At 48.1% G+C, this 23,104-nt stretch overlaps 1 long non-coding RNA gene across 3 annotated transcripts in view; it reads left to right on the top strand.

Moving 5' to 3' along the window:
• Positions 1 to 1,467: 1,467 nt before the first annotated feature.
• LOC110257746 (uncharacterized) overlaps positions 1,468 to 23,104 on the top strand; it is a 54,034-nt gene continuing 32,397 nt past the window's right edge. For 2 of the 3 annotated variants that reach the window (XR_014834941.1, XR_014834939.1), the window contains exons 1-5: positions 1,468 to 1,606; positions 6,972 to 7,090; positions 13,137 to 13,271; positions 13,410 to 13,484; positions 13,987 to 14,096. This is a non-coding gene — a long non-coding RNA (uncharacterized LOC110257746). Of the gene's footprint in view, positions 1,607 to 6,971; positions 7,091 to 13,136; positions 13,312 to 13,409; positions 13,485 to 13,986; positions 14,097 to 23,104 lie in introns of all 3 variants that reach the window. The other variant, XR_014834942.1, reaches the window with a different exon arrangement.

The raw sequence follows: 23,104 nt of genomic DNA, 5'->3' as shown, positions 1-23,104 counted from the left end.
AATCCGTTTCCCTGTAGGAGCAAAGGAGAAGAACGTGTCGTCTCCTCCAGACGGGGACACGGAGAACGGGGTGGCGTGAGGTCCCCTCTCAGAGGGGACGCGGGTCCTTTGGAAGATGTGTCCTCGCCGTCTCCAGGGAACTGGAGGGGTGTCAGCTCCTCTGAAGCGAGTATGCTGGTAAACGGAGAATTTTCAAAGAATTGGCTTTTTAAACATTCAGTACCCAACGCGTTGATGGACAAGTTCCACGTCAACTCAGTTGAAACGGCCAGCCTCCGACTGTCGGGTTGCTTGATGTGACAAACCCAGCTCTATGGCTGTGGCTGTAGACGGAGACGCTCACGTAATGTGGGACGCGTGTTGGATGCGGTGACTCTGCCACCTCTCGGTCTTTCGTATCTGTCAGTCATCCATCTGCTGTCGTGGGTCACATCTATCCGTCTTTCATCTCCCCATGGCTCTATCCCATCTCCACTCTTCCATCGCTCAGGAGCTGTGTATCTAATATCATCTGTCCACCCCCCATCATTGATCTGCTCCAACATCTCTCTACCACTGATTGCATCTGTAAGTCATTCTTCTATTTATCTATCATTTTATCTATGTATATGTCTGTCCATCCGGCCAAAATATCTATTTATCTATCAACTGTCCATCCATCTTATCTGTCTACCTATTTCTCTATCTTTTTATCCATCTATCCATCTCTATCTATAATCGCTGTATCCATCTGTATGTCTGTCTGTCTGTCCATCCATCCATCATATCTTTCTGTCTGTCTGTCTTTCTATCATTGATGTCTACTGTCTCTCATCTATGTCTGTCTGTCTCTCTATCTATCATCTATCTGTGTCTATCATCGATCCAATCAATCATTCACAGATGATGCCCTCACTCATTCTGCTGTTACCCTCGTTCTTCCAATGAAAACCCACCTGATGAAACCCTTAGTTACCTGAGGAAGGGCTGCAGCCCTAGAGATGGAGCTGAGACGTGGCCCTTCCTACCTCTTTCCTGAAAGTGATGTGACTCCCGGCCAGTTACGTTTGACCTGCTTCAGGGTCATGGTTACACGTATTCGCTCACGTACACAACCGTAGTCATTGGTGTCGTGGGTCCATAGACTACTCTGCGGTAACTCAGGCAGCGTTGTCAGTTTGGGTATTTCATTTTATTCCCCCTTATTATTGTTGTGTAGAGTCCTTGCAGACACCTGTTGAGCACACGTTTGAATGTGGGAAACACTTCTCTCTGATGGAGCACGGGAGGTGAATTGCATATGTGTGAGCTTCCTAGGCACAAGCATCCTTGGACACTGGAGATTTACAGGATCGGCGGCTTCTGGGGAAGCTCATGGGAGCCCACATCAGTGGGCTGTTACCTGGGACCAGAACTTCTCCTCATGGCTGAATCAGGTCCCGTGTTTTGCTGTGGACGTAGCCGTCTGTTACCTCGGATGTGTGTGAACTATTTGACCTGCTCTGGATGCTGTTCACACCGCAATTCATGTTGCCGTCACTCCCTCCAGGAGATAAGATGCAAAGGAATCGGTTTCACCGTGGGACACAGCCCAGGGCTCAGAGCTCCATTGCCATGGCAGATAAAGGTAAGTGTGAAACGCTTCAGCTCCCCGGCCCTAAGGGTGTCAGAACAGCAGCCGGATCCTGATCGGATTGTCATTGATTTGAATCAGCTCTCAACAGACCCTTGTTCCAGCGCATGAGCTTCTTGTCCTTATGTAGCCAAACCTGGCCTCTGTCCCCTGACACCAGTGAAGTCTTGGAGACAGAGCTGGGGTAAAGCAGAAAGAAGAGCTCTATGGCTCTGCCAGGCAGAGGAGGCTCCAGCAGGGCAGCCCCTCCCAGCGGTGCCCTCCCTTGAGAGGGAACAGCCAGGGCTCTTCGAGGTTGAGCTCAGAAGACAGCGTTGTTGATCGAGGGGTCTGTATTCTTCTCCCTCCATAGATCAGTTCAGAGTCGTCGAGTCCAGCATCAGTGGGTCTGGTGATGGTTTCTGGTTGTCTCTGGGGTGATGGCTCCTTGCCCTTCTCTCTGGAATGAAGTTTGCTTACAGGGAAGGGGTGTTAGGAGGTGTTCCAGTTACAAAAGACACCACCAGGTAACATAGAACTCTACTAGAGAGTAACCATGAGCCAGAGAAAGCCGTTAAGCAAAGAAGAGGTCATTTGTGCAAAGCCAGGGAGAGCAAGTTCATGGTCAAGGCAGGGGCTGAACCTCCTGGAGGCTATTTTAACTCGTGTTCAGCTGTCACCGTATTTCCTTAGCATGAACTCTGGAGTCAGCTTTTTGAGACAGAGCAGGGGCCTGGGAGGTGAAAGGCAAAGCTTTTTCCTTCAAAACACAAGGACTCGGGAGTAGGTCCACGGTTTCACTTGTAGTGGCTGATGTAATACATTTTCTAAATCGCGTAGAATGGGTTCTGGCAGAGGGTCACCGGAAGGAAGTGTGTTTGTGTTCAGCGGTCCCATACGGCGGTGCCGATGGCTCCCAATTACCGTGTGCCTGAAATGCCTCCTGAAACTTCACAAAGAGACCGCGTGGCTCGCGTCCACAAGTTTCACGGGAGAGTGATGGCTCTATTGCTGTGGCTGAATTCTGAATCTGAATTTGAAACATTTCCCTGGCTAAAATGATTTATAGGTGACCTATGTAAAGTAAAGTTATATATATAAAATTGTTATTATATATAAATTATATATATGTTATGGGTGTACATGTGTATATATTATTATATATAAATTATATACACATTATAGGTATATATGTGTATATATCATTATATGTAAATTATATATACATTATGGGTATATATGTGTGTGTATTATATATAAATCATATACATTATGGGTATGTATGTGCATATATTATTATATATAAATTATATATACATTATGGGTATGTATGTGTATACATAGATATATATAAAAACAGAGAGAGAGGATTTTTTTTTGGCCTCACCTGCAGCACAAGGAAATTCCTGAGCCAGACTTTGAATCCGCACCACAGCAGCGAGCCAAGCTACGGCAGTGACAGTGTCAAATCCTTAACCTCCTGAGCCACCCAGGCACTCTAAGAGGACACTTTTTTAATTAACATTTTTTACCGCAGTGTCGTTAATGTACAGTATTGTGTGGGTTACAAGCCTGTAGCGTCGTGATTCACAATGTTTTACAGATTATGCTCCGTTTATAGTTATTGTAACATCTTGGCTCTGTTCCCAACGTTGCACAAATCTGTCCTTGACGCTTATTTATTTCATACCTAAGAGTTTCCACCTCTTACTCCCCTCCCCCTCGCCCCCTCCCCACGGGTCAGAACCACTTGGTTCTCTGTATCCGTGACTCTGCCTCCATTTCATTATAGTCACTAGTGCGTCGTGTTTGGTAGAGTCCCTGTTTCTGGGATGTCGTGTGGTATCTGTCTCTTTCTGACTTGCACTCAACCTCAGGCCGCCAGGCTCTGCACTTAGAGGCGCACAGTGTCTTACCCCCCTTCTGCCATCAGCCCGGTGACAGACGTGCAATCCCACTGTTGGCATGGTCAGTTATGAGGGTTTATGCATCAGCCATTACTCAGCCACAGAGAATGTGGATTTTTCCATCCCTTTGCCAGAGAACATGACCTTAAAATGCCGTCCACATGGGTTGAGCAACCGCTGGAGAGATGTGATTTTTGGAAAGGATGGTTGGAAGGACCATGGAATAGATGTTATTTCCAACTCACCCTGGACCCTCCAAAAGCTGAGGTCTTCGCCCAGCTTCTGTGATAGTTCTGCACAGAATCGCTTCCCCTGAACAGTGCTTTGTTATTACACCCTGAAAATATGGACAGCAGAGTGCTTTTACAAATTGAGTCACTGGTGTTCCCTCCAAAGGAATGCTTGAAGATTATTTTGGGAATGAATGACTCAGAGATATGACCAGAACAGCTTTTCTTCCTAGGAAATGCAGTTGGGCAATGGTTATCGACAGAGGTCTCATACTTTTTTCCTTTGGCTGCCAGGAAGCTCATAACGAAATTAACTTTTTAAAAAATCTTGTTATTGTGGTTGACAGGGACATAAAACATTTTGGGTGAGGGGATGAGGAAAGAGTCAGTTTTTACATCCTCTGTCTTCTAAGTCTTTGCTAGGGTTCAGTCAGCTCTGTATTTTTTGTTTGTTTTGTTTTGTTTGTCTTTTTGCTATTTCTTTGGGCTGCTCCCATGGCATGTGGAGGTTCCCAGGCTAGGGGTCGAATCAGAGCTGTAGCCACTGGCCCACACCAGAGCCACAGCAACGCGGGATCCAAGCCGCATCTGCAACCTATACCACAGCTCACGGCAACGCCGGATCGTTAACCCACTGAGCAAGGGCAGGGACCAAACCCGCAACCTCATGGTTCCTAGTCGGATTCGTTAACCACTGCGCCACGACGGGAACTCCAAGTCAGCTCTGTATCTGTTTGGAGAATTGCAGACAGACACAGAAGTAGGGAGACTAGTATATTTCAATCCTCCTTGGAGCCATAACATTGAACAATGACCACCCCTTGGGTAAGCCTGTGGAATTTATACCCATTCTCACGCCTCTCCTAGGACCCCCGACTCATCTGAGAATTAATCCTGGGCATCAGAGAATTGCATCCAGTTATTTGCTTAAGGACATCTTATTTTGCCATGCATATTTTTTTTAAATTTTTGATTAAAGTATATTTGATTTCCAAGGTCCCTTCAATTTCTGTTGTACAGCAAAGCGACCCAGTCATACTTGTATGTGCATTCTTCTTTTTTTTTCTCATACTATCTTCCATCCTGTGCTAACCCAAGAGACTGGATGGAGTTCCCTGTGCTGCACAGCAGGACCTCATTGCTTATCAATCCCAGATGTAAAGCCGTGCATTTTTTTTTAAACAGGAGATATTTATATATTTAAATTTTTTAATTATAGTTGATTTACGATGTTCTGTCAGTTTCTGCTGTACAGCAAAGGGACCCAGGCATAGATAGATACACATTCTTTTTCTCACGTCACCCTCCATCATGTTCCATCACGAGTGATTAGAGAGCGTTCCCTGTGCTGGACGTGTAGGGGATGCCGTGGGGGAAGGAGGACAGAAGCACAAATATTTGCACCAGCTCAACCTGTTTTTTTTCCACAATTTGTTCCCCGTCTGCAGCTGTGCTCGTGTTTGTACTCGCTCTCAGCCTTGGAAACCAGCCCAAGACCCTCCTTTGCTGACAAAAGGGTGTCCAGTTGTCGGGTCTGTGTGTCTGTCATTCATGGCTCTTACCCAACATCAGTCCTTTTCTTGGATTCAGATGGCATTTTCCAGAGTGGAAAGATGCAATTAAAAAAAAAAAAAAAAGGCTTTCTAGTTGTGGCTCAGCAGGTTAAGGACGTGACTCCGATCCATGAGGACACGGGTTCAATCCCTGACCTCACTCAGTGGGTTAAAGATCCATGAGCTGTCGTGTAGGTCACAGATACAACTTGGATCCCACGTTGCTGTGGCTGTGGTGTAGACCTGCAGCTACACCTCCAGTTCGACCCCTAGCCTGGGAACACCCATATGCTGCAGGTGCTGCCCTAAAAAGCCGAAAAAAACCAAAAACCAAACAAACAAAAAAACAAAACTGAAAAAACAGCGTATCTCTTGATTGGAATGTTTAGAAGGTGCTCCAGCAGGTAGAGGAAACCAGAGATTCTTTTTCTCCCCCCACCCCCTTCCTCTTATATCTGGAATCACTACCAATAACTGCACCCACCAGGGAGGGGCGCTGTCCCCTTCGCAGATCCTGGAAGGAGAGTCTGCCCTGGCAGTGAGCTGACGCGCCGCCTTGGTGCAGCCTGCTGAGACCCAGAGCTGAGGTGAGCCAGGTGCATCTGGGTACCTGCCCCCCCCCCCCACCTATTCGGGGAGCCAAGGAGCCCAGACATCCTCAGGGGGAGACTCGCTCTCACGCTCTGTTTTCTCCAAACTGCCGTGGCCGCTTCCACGGTCACACCTGCCTCCATCCTCATCGTCCACGCCGCGGCTTGGAGATGCGCACGCGCAGCAATCACTCGGTTGGTGCTCCGCGAAGTCAGACGGGATGTGGTCCCTGGGAACGCGAGCCGGGGGAACAGCTGCCGCGGGGTTGACATGCTGGCGAAGTCAGTGGTTGCGGTCACCCGTTCGGGGGTGTGATTATCTCGGCCGGTGGGGCCTTGACAGGGAGAGGCAGGCGCTGACTGCCGGCAGGAAGGGAAGTCATGGGTCGTGTTTTCCAAAGGGAGGTGAGGCAGCCGCGGGGAAGCTCTGCGGAGCCCGACTGTTTGGAAGAGCGGGACCTCTTCAGCACCACACCCAGTCCTGGCGGCCCCTGGGGTCTGTTGGGGTGGCCTGGGCCCTGCAGACGCTGTGTCCCCAGAGGTGGAAAGCCCTCACAAGCAAAGCATCAGTGAGGTCTGTGCAGTCCTACAGGACAGCTCTTTTTTTTTTTTTTTAAGTTCATGTGTAGAGGAAGGAACCTCACAAGGAGACTCCGAAATCAGAAAGGAAAAAAAATGAAACTGTTGTTACATTTGACAAGGAAAAATCCAAGCAAGATTGTATCATAGCAATCATCCTTCACAGTTACACAGCAAATTATTAGTGAGGCAAAATGTTTCTTCTTTTCTTTTTACGACTGTACCTGCAACTTAGGGAAGGTTCCGGGCCAGGCGTAGAATTGGAGCTGCAGCTGTAGGTCTACACCACAGCCACAGCAACGTGGCATCTGAGCCGCATCTGCAACCCACACCATAGCTTGTGGCAACGCCGGACCCTTCACCCCCTGAGTGAGGCCAGGGATCAAACCCGCATCCTCATGGATACCAGTCGGGTTCTTAACCTGCGGAGCCACAATGGGAACTCCCTGCCTCTTTAGGTTTTTGTGTGACTTCTGCTCAGCGACATTAAGCACATGGCTTGGCCGCCTTTTCCCCTGCAGATCCAGAGAGGAAACATCGGGGCTGTACCCGTGGACTCAAGGACTCAGCTCTGCCCTGCGGTGGGCACGCAGATGGACATAGCCTCGACGGGTGGACGTGGTTGTGGGCGCGTGACATGGTACGTATGTGACTTTTCCATGATTTTCAAGTATCGCAGAATATAGTTCTTTTGGACTTTTGTCCCAACCATTTAAAAAATGTATAATTATTCTTAGCTCATGTACAAAAACAGGCAATTGGCAAGATCTGATCTATAGGTCAATGATGGCCATTATCAAGTATAGGTGACCTCACTTTGTCAGGCAAACAGAACCGATACGAAATCTGTCTAATCTGCCTAGCTATGTAGCTGTCTGTCTGTCTGCCTGCCTATCAGTCGATCGATTTATCATTCCAGCTCTCGGTCTATATATATGTCTCTTTTTCTTTTCTTTTTTTTTTTTTTTTTTTTTTGTCTTTTTGCCATTTCTTGGGCCGCTCCCGTGGCATCTGGAGGTTCCCAGGCTAGGGGTCAAATCGGAGCTGTAGCCACCGGCTTAGACCAGAGCCACAGCAAGGCGGGATCCGAGCCGCGTCTGCGACCTACACCACAGCTCACGGCAATGCCGGATCCTTAACCCACTGAGCAAGGGCAGGGACCAAACCCGCAACCTCATGGTTCCTAGTCGGATTCATTAACCACTGCGCCACGACGGGAACTCCCTATATCTCTTTTTCTATCCACTTACCTGTTTGCCTTTCTATCTCTATTTCTGTATCTTTCTATGTATCTTCTCTATATAGTTCTTTCTACTTTGTATCTATGTATCTTTCCATCTGTGTATCTACCTGTCTTTCTATCCATTTATCTGTTCACCTTTCTCTCTCTGCCAATCTATCTTAACTATCTATCAATTGATATCTTTCTACTATCTTTATATCATTCTATGATCATATCTTTCTTTTTGTCTCTCTATCTACCTGTCATATCTTTCTGTGTATCCACTGAGAGAGAGAAAGGGAGAGGCGGAGAGAGAGGGAGACACCTGTTATGAATAACTGGCTCCCATGACTGTAGAGGCCAGGAAGCCTCACCAACCTGCCATCTGCAAGCCGGAAATCCCTCCGAACTCGCCTCCCTGGACAAGAGGAGTGAGAGGTACACACCCGTGTCCCAGGACGCGTGGCAGCTGGGACTGTCCGCCGAGCCAGACTCCTTCAGGTCCGTCCACCAGTGTTGCAGGTGTCCTGGAGCTGAGCTTCGCGGTCCAGGAACACACCTTCCAGCTGACAGAATGAGGTGGGCTTTTCTGGAGAGGCTGGGGCAGCATCCACTGTCCAGCCCTGGTGTCACGGAGACGGCAGAGCGAGGTGTGACAGCTGTGTCCTTTCCATGCTAAGGTCCCCATGAGGTCTGGCTGGTTTCCTTTCATGCCATGGACCCTGGTCCTATCGTTCTTGCCTCCGAAGCATCTAGCTTTGTCCTCCGACCCTTTAAGAGGGTCTGTGTCTAGGTCTGTCTCCTTTCGTGAATGGCCCCACTTCTCGCCGTGGTTTCTCGGAAAGCATCACCCCCTGTTTCTCTCCCACAATGGTCAGGAATAAACTGTCAGTCACATTTCCTTTCTGCTCAAACCAGCTAGATGGGGTTCTGGTCTCTGTAACTAAGATATGTTTTTAGATCAAGAGCATAATTACTGTGCATCTGTCACATCCCAGACGTTGTTCTAAATACACAACGCTGGAACCTCTCCATGCTCCTGTGGGTGGGTGGGAGCTGATAGGATCCTTTTTGGCTGAATGAGGAGGTGACGATTTAGGGAGGGGACAGATTTTTCAGGGCTGGGTAAAGGCAGTGCAGTGATGGAATGAAGCATGAGGCTGTTCACACATTGGGTCAAATTCCGTGGCTGACAGCCTCTGCGCTACCGAGTTCTGTGGCCTGGGGGACAAGGGAAGGGGCCGATGGAAGAGACACATTCAGATTTCTGTCCTCCTCGTGTCCAAGAATGAATGGCTTTCATCTGTCTGCAGTTGGCCTGAAGGAGAAGGCTGATCTGAAATCACTGGCTGCAGCTAGGGCAGCCGCTCCCATGTGCCCACCTAAGTGGCTTTGTTTCAAGGCAGCCCACGATGGATCGTTTCATGTGTCACCTTGGCCAGGCCACAGTGCTCGACTTGGTCAAACCGTTTAGATGTCTCGGGGAAGGTATTTCACATCTGCGAGGGACTTTTACAGCGGTACCATTTGCGTAAAACATGACTCTCTGGAATGTGGGTGGGCCTTATCCAATCAGTTGAAGGGTGTCTGAGGAAAAAAGGACTTGAGGTCCCCCCAAGAGGAAGAGGTTCTGCCTGAGCTTCCAGACTGCCTGGACCGACGACTGTAACATTGACTGTCTGAATTTCCAGTCTGCTCATCTGCCTGAGGGATTTTTAGACTTGACAGCCCTAAAAATCATATAAGCCAAGTTGTTACAATAACTCTTCCTTCCTTTATCTCTCAATAGGTAGACAGATAGATAGATAATAGAGAGAGGATAGATAGATGATAATAACTAGATGATAGGTAGATAGATAAGAGGTTAGTAGAAAATAGAGATGATAGAACAGATATATAGATATAGATAATACGTAGAAAAATGACAGGTAGGTGGTAGCTAATAGATAAATAGATAATAGACGAGAGATAGATAGACAGTAGGTAGAGAATAGAAAATAAATGGATGAGGCACTCCCATCGTGGCTCAGCAGAAACGAATCCGACTAGGAGCCATGAGGTTCGGGGTTCCATCCCTGGCCTTGCTCAGTGGGTTAAGGATCCAGCGTTGCCATGAGCTGTGGTGTAGGTCGCAGACAAGGCTCAGATCTGGCATTGCTGTGGCTGTCGGGTGTAGGCCGGTGGCTACGGCTCCAGTTAGAGCTGGGAACCTCCATGTGCCGCGGAACCTCCATGTGCCACGAGTGTGGCCCTAAAAAGACAAAAAAAAAAAAAAAAATCCGTGCACCCCTGTGTTCATTGCAGCACTATTCACAATAGCCTGGGAACCTCCATATGCCACGGGTGTGGCCCTATAAAGACAAAAAAAAGGAAAAGAAATGGATGATGGAGACATGATGATGAATAGATGATAAGTAGATAGATAGAGACAGATGATATGCAGATAATGAATAGAATGACAGACAATAGATGCTCGCTCGCTGGGTGGGCAGACATGGCAGCAGATGGATAGCAGGCTCTGCTTCTGTATCTCTCCGTCTCCTCTCCTTTCTCTTCCTCGGGAGAGACCAGACAGCACCTGGCCCAGAGAACACGAGCCCCAGCAGAACCCGAGCCCCGCTCCCATGTGGCTCAGGGCAGAGTTCATTCCCAGGCGTGGTCCCCACACTAGGACTGAACTCTTTCAGTAACTGCTGGCCCAGCGCCCAACCTCGGGGGCCACGTCTAGACAGGTCTGGTTTCCGGCATCTGAGCCAAGCACGTGCTCGGGTGTTCTGGCGGCCCCCACCCTGGCCTGCGCAACGCTCTAAATACCTGTGGTCTATGAACCGGGAGTCAAGATAAGTAGGATGTTATGGAAACGTCTAAGCTTCCGATGCTGCATGGGGTTTTCAGGCTGTGCCGTCGGGTCTCAGGTGGCGAAGAGTATTGGGAGGGGTCAGCGCCTCTGGGCAACTCCTGTCCATTCTTGTTAAGTTCTGTTTCACACCCCCGCTGAGATGGGTTTGCATCCCCTCAGGTCATGCTGCCCCACAGGCGTCATTTGTAGGGACCTGGGAAGCTGCCCGTAGTCGTCACCAGGCAGGGGTCTTGGCAGATCCCGGCAGCCTCTGGGGGCCTGGCTCTGTCTGCAGTGTCAGGAGGCTGGGAAGTTGCTCCAAGCCATTGTGGGAACCTCGGTGCCTCCATCAAGCAGCATGGCCATCTGTGTTCCTCCGTGACCATGGCGTGGCTTCGTTTTTTTCGCCCAGCAATTCGCGGGATGGACACACCCCTCAGGAATCTGGTCCCTCCCTCTTCCCCGTGGGTAATTCAGAAACGAGGAGTTCCCATCATGGTCCAGTGGTTACAAACCCGACCAGTATCCATGAGGACATCAGTTCGATCCCTGGCACCTCTCAGAGGAAGAAGGATCTGGCGTTGCTATGGCTGTCGTGTACACCTGCAGCTGCAGCTCCGATTCGACCCCAAGCCCGGGAACGTCTGTATGCCGCAGGTGCAGCCCCTAAAAAGCAAACTAAATTAACAAATGAAAAAGGATCCTTGTCGTTGACTTAGCATTCAGGAAAAAGAAGGTTATCTGTGTGCCTGTTTAGAGCAATACCTCCAAGCCTTTCAGGATACGCCAGAGGGACGTTTCTTTCCCCAGAGTCAGCCCCTCTCCCTGGCTCCCATCCACCAGCCATCGCGTCTCTTCTTCTATTTCCAAACACTCATATATGCCAGGTGGGCCAAGTGGGTGGACACGCCTGGGTACCCCTCTCTGTACATTCCTCAGGCTCTGACTTCACTCCGCAGCCCTTTCCTAAGGAAAGGCTGGCCTCTCCAAAAATCACACAGGCGCGAGGACTCATCCCCGTTACCGTTTGGAAAACGGTCTGTGGGTGTTGGGACGTGCTCTGCCGGTGCTCAGCTCGCAAAAATCCCACCGTCTGTTCCAGGATCCTGTCCTGGACTCGCCCCGCTGGTGGAGGTGCCTTCTCTGAGTCTCCCGGGTACGGGGCCAGCGGCCGCCCCCAGTGAAATGAACTGATGTCTGTGGACTCGGGCCAGGCCAGTGAGGCACGAGGAAGGCTGCAACTATTTGCAGAGAACGTGCCCTGTGCAGCTCCCTAAATAGCCGGGGTTGGGAAGAGCCGGAAGCTGGGGTCCGTGATGGCCAGCATGAGGCGTCAAGGAGGTTGCTGTCCCCAGGCGTCCCTGGTGGTCCCAGAATTCTTCACAAAGACAGTGATGCCTGGGGCCAGGTTCGCTGGTGGCAGGACCCCGCGGGGAGGGGTCCACGTGGGAGACATCTCCTTGCGACTCACGCCCCCAGGTGTGTCTGGTCGCAGCTGGATCATGACACGCCAACGTGGAAGTCCTTGACGGTGAGAACCTGGAGCCATCGTCGCCGGGTGAGACGGAAGGGACACCGCCATGCTTTGCGCGCAGCAGTTTCAAGGCGCAGAAGGCAAACGGGATGCCCACGTGAAACTATGCTGCAGCAGTGCCCGCAAATGTGCCCGGGCTCGCACAGGATTCCGACGTGGCAAGTCCCAGGTGCGGCTGGAGCCCGTCCATTTGTGCCTGGCGCCCAGGTGATCCTGCTGGTGGTGGGAGCGCCTCTAGAGATGTGTTCTAGTGGCCTGGCGTCATAGCCACTAGCCATCCATGGCTAACTAAATGGCGTAAAATAAAGGCAAATCTAAAACCTTACTTCTTTGGTCCTATGAGCTACATTTCAAGTGCCAGGCAGCTGCCATATGGATAGTACAGCAGAGAACATTCTTCTGTCATTGCAGAAAGTTCTACCAAACTCTGCTAGGGTAGGGCGTTCCTGCTATGGCTCAGGGGGTTAGGAAACTGACTAGTACCCATGAGGATGTGGGTTCAATCCCTGGCCTCACTCAGTGGGTCAGGGATCTAGCATTGTCATAAGCTAGACATGTGTTGGTCGCAGACACTTCTCAGAGTCAGCATTGCTGTGGCTGTGAAGTAGACCAGCAGCTGCAGCTCCGATTCCACCCCTAGCCTGGGAACTTCCATTTGCTGCAGGTGCAGCCCCTAAAAAAGCAAAACAAACAAACAAAAAAAAAACTGTGTTCGTCTAGAGGCTGGCTGTCACGCAGGAACGTCTAGTTACCACGGGGTTAATAGGTTTTAATGTTTGGAGTGTTTTTTATCATAAGATGCTAAGGGGCGTGGTACCTCCATAAGATTCTGAACACTGGTGTAATGCCTTTTATAATCAGGGCACACATACACCCTCCCTCAGAATGCAAGGCTCCCTCGATGATCGAAAAGCCAGGCTTTCATTTCCCTATGAAAGCCTGAAACATCCCCCCAGTTGCCATATTTCCGGATAGGTTCGTGTGTGCGCACTCGCAGGCTCTAATGCAGGAGAGCTGTACACATCGACAGCTGCCGGGATACCCCGTCTGCCTCCTCTCATGTTTTCTTAGCCTTATTTTCCATTCTCTAGAGGAGCCAGAGACACGCAGAATGAGGTTTCTCCTGAGCAGGAAGCGTGCCCGTGAGCAACCAGCTGAGAAGTCGACCCATCACATGTGAAAATGAGAAAGTCCCGTCGAGGCCAGACCCCGCTGTCCTTGGAAAGGTGCGCAATTGATCCAGTTCAGACGTCGGGGGCTGTCTTGGTGAGACTCGAGCTGCGAGCTTTGACAAAGACGCGGGAGCATGTCATGGACATAACGCCATCTCAAATTATTTATTTTTCATTTCTCGTCCATTGCAGGTGTTGAGTTGATTTCTTCCAAGGGGTGAGGGAGCAATTCAGGTTCCCTGCCCAGCGGGTGCTCTGCCTCCCTAGGTAACTCTGTTTTCATTTGTGGCCTTTTTTTTGGTGTTGGTGTCTCTTTGTTGCATATAGATTTATATGTGCGAATCTGTGAATGCACATATATGTTCCTCAGAGAATGTATCTTTGGTGTTGGATATAAGATAAACATTATATATGATGTGTATGTCACACGTGTGTAAAATACATGTTACACACATTATATATTACACATACTCATATATGCACACACGTATTATATATATGAACATATATTCTATATTATTACATGTATTATTATGACATATATTGTGTATTTTTACATTTTATATGTTCATATATAGACATATAATGTGTGCACGTTTTCATACACAAAATAATATTTTATTATATATTTTCTGTGTGTGTATCTATATATGCTTCTATAACAAAGTACCATAAAAAATAAAAGTAAATAAAAATAATTTGAGCATTTAAAAACAAAATACCACAGACTGGGTTGTTTATATAAACCATGGACATTTATTTTTCCCAGTTCCGGAGGCTGGACTTTCAAGACCTGCTGAGAGCCATCTTCCTGGTTCATCAATGGACGTTCTCTCCATCAGGACAGAGACAAGACAGTTCCTTCTTACCCGTGAGAGAGTAAGTCCTTTGTTGCTACTCTGGCCTTCAACTGATTAGATGCGGCCCACCCCTATAGATGCGGGCCATCTGCTTTACTGAGGGTGCTGATCCACAGGTTAATCTCGTTTAACGGTGTCCTAGTGTGCACACACACACACACACACTCCCCCGTATGATTAACTGATTCACTTTACTGTACACCTGAAATGAACACAGCATTGTAAATCAACTCTACCTCAATTTAAAGAGAAAATAAGACCTTTTTTTTTTTTTTTGGCTTTTGTCTTTTTAGGGCCACACCCGCGGCTTATGGAGATTCCCAGGCTAGGGGTCTAATCAGAATGTAGCCACCAGCCTACACCACAGCCACAGCAGCACCAGATCCGAGCCACTTCTGCGACCTACACCACAGCTCACGGCAACGCCGGATCCTTAACTGAGCGGGGCCAGGGATCAAACCTGCAACCTCATGGTTCCTAGTCGGATTTGTTTCCGCTGTGCCACGACTGGAATGCCCAAGATCATTTTTTTAAAAAAGAATGTCGGACAGATTCAAACTCAGTTTACCTTTAAAATGACAAAGGCATTGCCCTGGGTGAAAATGAGTTACCTGCTTTTTTTTTTTTAATTAAAATATAGCTGATTCACCTTGTGGAATCCATTTCCGGTGTACGGCAAAGTGAACCCGTCATACATCATTATACATTCTTTTCCTCATATCACCCCTGTCATGCTCTATCCCAAGAGCTTGGATGCAGTTCCCTGTGCAGGACGGGATACTCACTTCTTTAACCGATCTTGACTCTGCATCAGAAATAAACCCGCCTGCCTCACAGTTGGGTACCACGCGCTGCATGGGGGAAGGTGGCATGGTTTCATCCTGCTTCATAAAGCAGCCGTTGCAACCTTCCCAGGCATCCCATGCCTGCGACACGCTACCCAGACGTTCTGTTCGGTTTGGAAGGCTGACCATTGGTCATTGTGTATCCACAGAGTGACAGAAACAACCAGATAACCTGTTTTTTTTGCAGAGGATGCTAGAAATCGTCATTGCTGTCAGTTAAGACAAAAGGCCATTTTTTTTTTTTTTTGTCTCTTTTGCTATTTCTTGGGCCGCTGCCACAGCATATGGAGGTTCCCAGGCTAGGGATCGAATCAGAGCTGTAGCTGCTCTGGCCTACACCAGAGCCACAGCAGTTCGGAATCCGAACCACCTCTGCAACCTACACCACAGCTCATGGCAATGCCGGATCGTTAACCCACTGAGCAAGGGCAGGGACCGAACCCGCAACCTCATGGTTCCTAGTCGGATTCGTTAACCACTGCGCCACTGACAGGAACTCCCCAGAAATCTTTAAACATCATCTTTATCCATCCCTCTGTCGGTGGACATTTAGGGGACGCGTCCATCTCTAGGCTATTGTGTATGGTGTTGCAGTGAACACTGGGGTGCAGGTATCTTTTCGACTGATGGTGTTTCTCTGGATGGATGCCCAGGCGTGGGATTGCTGGATCAAATGGTAATTCTATGTCTAGTTTTCTGAGGAATGTCCATGCTGTTTTCCACAGCGGTTGCACCAGTTGACATTCCCACCCACAGTGTCATAGGGCTCCCTTTTCTCCACGCCCTCTCCAGCATGTATTGCTGGTAGACTTTTGGAGGATGGCCATTCTGGCTGGTGTCAGGTGGTGCCTCCAGTGGACTACTCCTCAGCCATAACAAAGAATGAAATGATGGCATTTGCAGCAACATGGATGGACCTAGAAATTCTCATGCTCAGTGAAGCTAGACAGGGAGAGACAGCCATCATATGCTATGACTTGTATGTGGAATTTTAAACATGGATACAAATGAACTTCTTTGAAGAATAGAAACAGACTCACAGACTTTGAAAAACTTATAGTTACCAAAGAGACAGGTTGCAGGGGAGGGCGGGGGTGGGACTGTGGGTTTGGGATGGAAATATTCTAAAATTAGGTTGGGAGGATGGTTGCACAATGATAAGTTTTTTTAAAAAAGAAGGTTTAAACAGCGTATAAGCAAGCACACACATTGTGACACTCTGTGATGTACGCCTTAGGGCTGTGTCTCTGTATGAGAAACTAGCTTCGCCATGACTCATATTCCAAACCACAGCAGACCTTGTCTCTGGCGGGGTCCCCCAGGCCTCTTATCAGCCAGAGTTCCATGCGTCAAGCAGACAGAACATGCCTCATTGTCTAGAGAGCAAAAGGAGGCACATTTCACACTGATAAGCCCATGGTGAGACCTAATGGCATCCTTGTAAGCGGTCCTGGAGTAAGACGGAGCATCGAGTGACTCCACACAGCCGTCCCGTCTCTCCTGTTAGGCACCCTACATCGACGGTCTGTTTGTGGCCCTTCGCACTTAAACCTTGGCAGAGAAGCTGCAGGACCAGAGTCAAATGTTAAACAAAATGGGATGCACGCCCTCCAGGCGTTTTCTTGAGTACAAGACTTGGAGCCAATGAGCTGGAGTCTCAGCCAACAAGACCTGGCCCGTCCAGCTCTACGGAAGACCTGGCCCCAGTGTGGAAGAAGATGGTGACACGAGAATTCATTCATATGGATGCCTACCCATCTCTTCGTCTGCGGGGGCAACCTCCCTCCCAACATACAGATCACGCCTTTTTTTAAAAAGAAGAATTTTTTTTGTAGTTGATTTACAATGTTCTGTCAATTTCTGCGGCACAGCAAGGTGACCCAGTCACACATATATGTGTACATTCTTGTTCTCACATTAGCCTCCATCGTGTTCCGTCAGACGTGACTGGAGAGAGTTCCCAGGGCTGCAACAGCAGGACCCCCTGGCTTATGCACCCCGAAGGCAGTCGTTTGCATCTGCTCACCCCAAACGTAGTAGATCACTTCTTGAATTTGATTGCAGGTGCCTTTTCTAAGCTCGTGTCTTCCGTGAGAAACATCGGCACCTGCTGGGGCTGCCGCAATCCCAGAGCATCGGGGCGCAATGCGGGGAGCAGGGCTGGTCCAGAGGAATGATGCGCAGTTTAAGAAGCACTTGGGTATAGAGCTTTGAGCCTCTGCAGGACCAGTCCTGTCCTCTTCGACGTCATCTGCCACTCCCTCAGATGGAGAGACATCTTGCCAGGGGACATGGCGAAAGCCAGCGAGCGAGCTTTGCTGGTTTTCATTTGCCCTGTAGTGTTTGTGTGTGTATTTGTTGCTTTTTTTTAAGTATCGATTCCCTGTGCCCCTTGGAGTGCACTGTGGTTTTTTTTTCAGCAAAACTCCCCGAGTTTCCCCGCAGCAGCCAAAGGATGTGCAGAAATGCAAAGCAGACCCTTCCGCTGTCTTTCTAAAGCAAAACGGTCCCATGTTGGCATGAGCACATGGAGGTCTCTGGAACGGCTGGCCCATGGGGACCCGCTGTCCAGCACAGGGAACTGCCCAGTGTTCTCTGATCACCTATATGGGAAAAGAATCTGAAAGAGAATGTGTATAGTCTCATACAGAGTCCTAGCTTCTTTCTCAGAGTCACATATGTATATATAACATGATATGTAACCACAATATATATAACTGTATATATGTGTGTGTGTGTGTGTGTGTGTGTGTGTGTGTGTATTTAGAGAGAGAAGAGGGGAGTTACCACAGGGGAAAGGGGGGAAGGATGCACTGGAAGTTTGGGATTCACAGATATAAACTCTGATATAAAACAATCCCTCTGCTGTCCATCAGAAATGATTGCAACATTGTAAATCAACTCTCCTTCGATCAAAATTAAAAAGTAAAAAAAAAAACCACCCATAACTTCACATCATAGAATAGCATCCATCACTTAAACGCTTACGTGGCTTCACGTACACCCACGTGGCCGAGCATTTTTGGACCCGTCTCTATCTCCCTAACCTGTCTCCCCATCTCTCTGCCCTACACACCCCCTCCCTGGGCTGCGAGGAATTAGGTCTAGTTCTTCAAGGGGCTGGGTCCCTCTTAAGAGTCCTGGATCAGCCACAGTGTCCCCTTGTCCCACTGCCTCATTCAACGTCGGCTGCCACGCCATCCACTAGAATGTCACCCTGAGCCCCTGGGTTTGTTTTGGTTTGTTTTGTTTTGTCTTTTTAAGGGCCACACACGGCATATGGAGATTCCCAGGCTAGGGGTCAAATCGGAGCTGTAGCCACCGGCTTAGACCAGAGCCACAGCAAGGCGGGATCCGAGCCGCGTCTGCGACCTACACCACAGCTCACGGCAATGCCGGATCCTTAACCCATGGAGCGAGGCCAGGGATTGAACCCGCATCCTCATGGTTCCTAGTTGGATTCCGCTGTGCCATGATGGGAACTCCCTGAGCCCCTGTGGAATGCAACCAGGCAGCGCATCCATCACCAGCAAAAATGGATACAGCCACAGGGCTGGAGGGGACAGCATACCCATGCCAGCCTGTTCATTCAGCAGCCATTCTGTCCCTTGTCACTTAAAAAGAAAGCACCCGGTCTGAGCCCAGCTACCTCCTAAGTCTACACATGAGATCCACTGTCAATAACTTACCGGACTTCCCGTGGTGGCTCGGCAGGTTAAGAATCCAGCTAGGATCCATGAAGACGCGGGTTCCATCCCTGGCCTTGCTCCGTGGGTTAAGGATCCAGCGTGGCCGTAAGCTGCAGCGTGGGTCAGAGAGGCAGCTCAGATCTGGTGTTGCCGTGGCTGTGGGGTAGATCTCCACCTGAAGCTCCGATTCGACCCTGAGTCTGGGAACTTCCCTACACCGCAGGTGTGGCCCTGAAAAGAAAAAGCAAACAAACAGTAACTCATCTGTATTTCTGACCATCTTTTGACCGGTACGGGGAGACTCAGGGCTCTTTGCTAAAAAAAGAAAATATAGTGCCCTCCAAGTAGACAAAGAGAATCTATATTTTTTAAAAAACGCGGTGGAGAAAATGAAAACCAGAAATGTGCGCTGGCTTTCCCTGTGTCAGTTGGCATGATGCCTCTCCATCCGAGCGAGTGGAAGATGACGTTGAAAGAACAGACTTGATCCCGCTCAGAGCGCTACACCCAAGTGCTTGTAAAATTGCTCGCCATTCCTCTGGACCAGCCCTGCTCCCTGCCACGCACCGTCAGGTTCTCCAGTAGTGGCCACCCCACGCCCACTGGATGTGGACGTGTAGGGGCCGGGGATTGAACCCGCGCCTCCGCAGCGACCCCAGCCCCTGCAGGTGGACTCTTAACCCACTGCGCCACGACGCAGCTCCAAATCAAATGAAGTCTTTGGATTTGTTTTGGTGTTTAGTTGTTGGCCACGCCTGGGGCAGACGTTCCTGGCAACCCTGGGTCCTTAACCTGCGGAGCTCCTATCTTGAAATTTCCACGATGTCAAATGCTGGAGCACGCTTTCAGGTGGGCTGAGCGGATGAATGTACAGGTTGGGGAGCATCTGACATACGGAAAAATAGGGAATGACTAGACGGTTTAAATAAACACCGCGTGTTTTGTATCTTTGCCCCTTTGCATTACGTTTAGAGATGACCATCATAAAAATAAAAAATAAAAAAAGAATTGCTTCGGAAAATTTGAAGTTATGGTTTGAAAACCCACAGCGAAGCCAGCCTGGACCTCGTTTCTGGTAATGTTGTGTTGGCGAGCAGACACTTTGGTCCATGAGAATCAAGACAAAATGCAAAAAAAAAAAAAAAAAAAAAAAAAAAACACCCCAAAACCAGAAAAACCCCAGTGAATGCCTTTATTTATCATTTCTCTACAAAATAACCATTTTTCCTCTCGCTGCTCCAGAGAAGCATTTCTACAGCACATGATATATTATACAAATTCACATATTTGGGTTGGTGTGTTAGTAAATTTGCTACTGGAAATACAAGCAGCATTTAAAATTCCACGTTGCTTTCTGGGCACCAACGTTTCAGTGTTTTTACAATCTTCCAATCATAGTTCTTAGATTTCTTCATGAATTGGCCGGAGCACAGCTGCTTCGGATATTATTAATGGGGTGCTAGGAAGCATTTAAACCCAGCTTCTGGGAGATTTTTACACAAGACATTTTTTCCGGATTTTTTTTTCCAGTTTCCTCGACATTTTTTTTTTTTTTTGGTCCCCTCTAAGCTTTGCTTCTCTTTATCCACCAGACAGCGTTATAGTAACATAACACCAAACTGTATTTGTGTGATACCTTTTTTAATGTCTAATTTTTATTTTTGTCTTTTTTGGGCTGCACCCGCAGCATGTGGATGTTCCCAGGGTAGGGGCTGTATCAGAGCTGTATGTGTGACCTACACCACAGTTCACGGCAGTGCTGGATCCTGAACCCACTGAGCGAGGCCAGCGATCAAACCCATGTCCTCATGGATCCTAGTCGGGTTCATTACCGTTGAGTCATGAGGGGAACTCCAGCCTGATACCTTTTTTTTTATCATTTATTTTTATTTTGCAAGGAGCATTGATTTAAAGTGTTGTGCCAATTTCTGCTCTACGGTATCATGGCTCGGTTATTTGCTTGATCCCTTTTTAAGCACTATACTGGCTGATTTCTGTTTCAAGGGCTGAAGGATGTTAGAGGTTGTACTTCTTGGGCTAAGGGAAGAGATTACATTCTCTCTCTCTCTGAAGCATTGTCGGTAAGCAGAGACATGGAGCATGGAGCTCCCTGGTGGCACAGTGGCTCAAGGACCCGTTGTTATCACTGCAGCAGCTTGGGTCATTGCAGTCCCTCTGGTTTGATCTCTCAGGCTGCAGGCACAGCCAAAAAAAAAAAAAAAAAAAAGTGGAGGATGAGCCCTAACATGGAACGAATTACGAATTACGTTTCTGACCCTCAGGCAAAGTTTCACATCTGCTGTGTCACCCACCCACCCCACCCCTGCCACCATGAGGCACTGCTCTTTGTTTATTCAGCGGTCACTTGTTTGAGAGAATTCTTGAGACTCAAAAGGTACCACGCCTAGGGTCATCTACTTAATTTGTTTTGCATGTCAAGTTTATTTCCAAACATTTTTCCTGGAGAGGGAGGAAGAAGGCATGGCCCAAATAGGAACTTACTCTTCTGATTAGTACCTCTGGCCACTTTGAACGGAGGGATTGAGAAGGAAGACCCAAAGAATTTTTGTTTGCTTTTTGGGGGGGCCACACCCACAGCACATGGAGGTTCCCAGGCGAGGGGTCGCTGCGGAGCTGCAGCTGCCGGTCTACACCACGACCACAGCCATGCGGGATCCAAGACATACCTACAACCTACACCACAGCTCATGGCGACGCCAGATACTTAACCCACTGATCAGGGCCAGGGATTGAACCCAAGTCCTCTTGGATAGGAGTCAGGTTCATTACCACTGAGCCACACTGGGAACTCCAAGAATGCTTTGTATTATTCACTGATCTTTCTTACTCCTGCTGCCCTGAAACTGTTGTTTTTTTTTTTTTTTTTGAGGTACGACTGATTTACGATATATGATATTACATGTTACAGGTGTGCCATAGAGTGGTTCACAGTTTTTAAAGGTTTTATGCCATTTATAGTTATTGTAAAATATTGGCTTTGTTCCCTGGGCTGTCCAGTCCATCCTCGTAGCTTATTACTTTTATACATAGTAGTTTGTACCTCTCACTCCCCTTCTCGCTGTCCCTCTCCCCACTACTTTGTTCTCTGTATCTGTGAGTCTGTGTCTTTTTTTATTACATTCACTAGTCTTGCATTTTTTTAGATTCCACATATAAGTAGCATCATATGGTATTTGTCTTTCTCTGTCCGGCTTACTTCCCTTAGTATGATCGTCTCTAAGTCCATCCATGTGGCTGAAATGGCAGAATTTTGTTCTTTTTTATGGCCGAGTAGTATTCCATGGTGTATATGTCCCACATCTTCCTAAGCCATTCCTCTGTCGATGAACATTTAGCTTGTTTCCATGTCTTGGCTATTGTGAATAGTGATGCTACGAACACTGGGGGGCAAGTATTTGTTTGAATTAGGGTTTTCTCCAGATAGATGCCCAGGAGTGGGGTTGCTGGACCATGTGGTAGTTCTGTATTTAACTTTTTAAGGAACTTCCATACTGTCCTTCATAGGGGTTCTTTTGCGTCACATTTTAAATTCCACAAATAAGTGATACCGTATGAAATTTGTCTTTTTCTCTGTGACTGACTTCATTTAGTATGATCACCTTGAGGTTCATCCATGTTGCTCCAAATCATGTTACTTTATTCTTTTTAATGGCTGCGTAGTATTCCATTGTCTATGTGGAGCACATCTTCTGGATCCACTCCTCTGTTGATGGACATTTAGGTTGTTTCCATGTCTTGACTATTATAAATAGTGCTGCAATGAACATCAGAGTACATGAGTCTTTGCGAGTCATGGTTTTCTCTGGATAGATGCCCGGGAGTGGGATGGCTGGATCCTATAGCAGGTCTATTTCTGGTTTTTTGAGGAACATCTATCCTGCTAAAATCCATTCTTGTGTATCTTTGGGAGGTGTTCCTTCCTGCAAAATACAAAGGACGTAGTCTTATCAGTGTGCCCTCAAGACGATACATATTTGAACTTCCTACATTTTGGTAATGAAAGCATCACGCCTTCCCTCATCACAGGGTTCTCTGCTCATAAACACCAAATCTAAAATGTGAGAGTCCTGAGGAGTTGGGGGGTGCGAATATGCAGGATGAGAAATGAAACAGACCCACCCAATCGTATTGGGAGGTAACACACAGGAAATTAAGTTGGCAGCCATCTCCCGTATTTCAAGGAGAACACGTTACATTTCTAACTATGCATTTCCATTTCCCAGTGTAACGAAAACAGGACTTCAGTGAGGAACACTTACAGTATATAATTCCTGGTAAAATGAACACGACTTTTCTGATAAAGATCCTGAATGATGGAGGAATGTAGTTTTTTTTTAACTTACTTTTACCCCTCCCTGGAGAGTATTTGCTGGAAATTGCCGGCTGTCAGAAACACGTTTTATGGAGTTCCCGTCGTGGCGCAGTGGTTAACAAATCCGACTAGGAACCATGAGGTTGCGGGTTCGGTCCCT

Source organism: Sus scrofa, chromosome X (assembly GCF_054392235.1).
Source record: "Sus scrofa isolate SSC_HxYL_T2T_F1_AM1 chromosome X, Sscrofa_HxYL_maternal_Yorkshire_Landrace_v2.0, whole genome shotgun sequence".
In the NCBI taxonomy this organism is placed as follows: Eukaryota; Metazoa; Chordata; class Mammalia; order Artiodactyla; family Suidae; genus Sus; species Sus scrofa.
This window is presented reverse-complemented; position numbering and strand designations above follow the sequence as displayed.